This window comes from Mizuhopecten yessoensis, unplaced genomic scaffold (genome assembly GCF_002113885.1).
Source record: "Mizuhopecten yessoensis strain PY_sf001 unplaced genomic scaffold, ASM211388v2 scaffold5133, whole genome shotgun sequence".
Lineage (NCBI taxonomy): Eukaryota > Metazoa > Mollusca > Bivalvia > Pectinida > Pectinidae > Mizuhopecten > Mizuhopecten yessoensis.
In genome coordinates, this window is record NW_018405896.1 from 59818 (window position 1) to 61373 (window position 1556).

Below are 1556 nucleotides of genomic sequence, written 5' to 3' on the forward strand. Positions count from 1 at the left end.
AACCATCAGTTACACATACTGATTTTACCTGTATAACCCATCACTTACACATACTGATATTACCTGTATAACCCATCACTTACCCATACTGATATTACCTGTATAACCCATCAGTTACACATACTGATTTTACCAGTATAACCCATCAGTTACACATAGTGATTTCACCTGTATAACCCATCAGTTACACATACTGATTTCACCTGTATAACCCATCAGTTACACATACTGATATTACCTGTATAACCCATCACTTACCCATACTGATATTACCTGTATGACCCATCAGTTAACCATACTGATATTACCTGTATAACCCATCAGTTACACATGCTGATTTTACCTGTATAACCCATCAGTTACACATGCTGATTTTACCTGTATAACCCATCAGTTACACATACTGATATTACATGTATAACCCATCAGTTACACATACTGATTTAACCTGTATAACCCATCAGTTACGCATACTGATTTTTCCTGTATAACCCATCAGTTACCCATACTGATTTTACCTGTATAACCCATCAGTTACCCATACTGATATTACCTGTATAACCCATCATTTACACATACTGATTTTACCTGTATAAACCATCAGTTACACATACTGATTTTACCTGTATAACCCATCAGTAACACATACTGATATTACCTGCATAACCTATCAGTTACACATACTGATTTTACCAGTATAACCTATCAGTTATGCATACTGATTTTACCTGTATAACCCATCAGTTACCCATACTGATTTTACCTGTATAACCCATCAGTTACGCATACTGATTTTACCTGTATAACCAATCAGTTACGCATACTGATTTTACCTGTATAACCAATCAGTTACGCATACTGATTTTACCTGTATAACCCATCAGTTCCACATACTGATTTTACCTGTATAACCCATCAGTTACACTTACTGATTTCACCTGTATAACCCATCAGTTACACATACTGATTTTACCTGTATAACCCATCAGTTACCAATACTGAATGTTTTTAAATTATGGGGCATTACTCAATCAATAGTTATATCTCATTTATTTATTAACCCCCCTCAATGTAATAACATTTTGTATCCAACCAAGACAGTTCTTAGGTAGGAGAATTGTTAACAATGATTTTAAACAAAGGGGCATAAGTAGGAGAGGGAAGTATAATTTATATACTTTATACATATTCCCGTGATGTAAGGGTTCTGTGTATCAGGAAAGGGGCACTACTCCATAAATAGTGAAATTAACTTCAATTTATAATTCACATCCTCTTGATTAAAGGGTTCTGTGTAATAAATATCATTTAAATCAGTGCAATGGTTAAGAAGGGGTGGTACAAACATTTTTTTTAAACAAAGTATGATAATGAAATAAACGGATAAGGTAACTCTAATTTATATTCTTTATTTACATCCCCTCAATGTGAGGGTTCTCTGTACCAAGCATAATGCAAATTGGTGCATTACTTCCAAAGGAGAAGTGGCAACAATTTTTCAAAACAAAGGGGCATAACTCCATGAAGGAGGGAAGTAACTACATCTATATATCCCC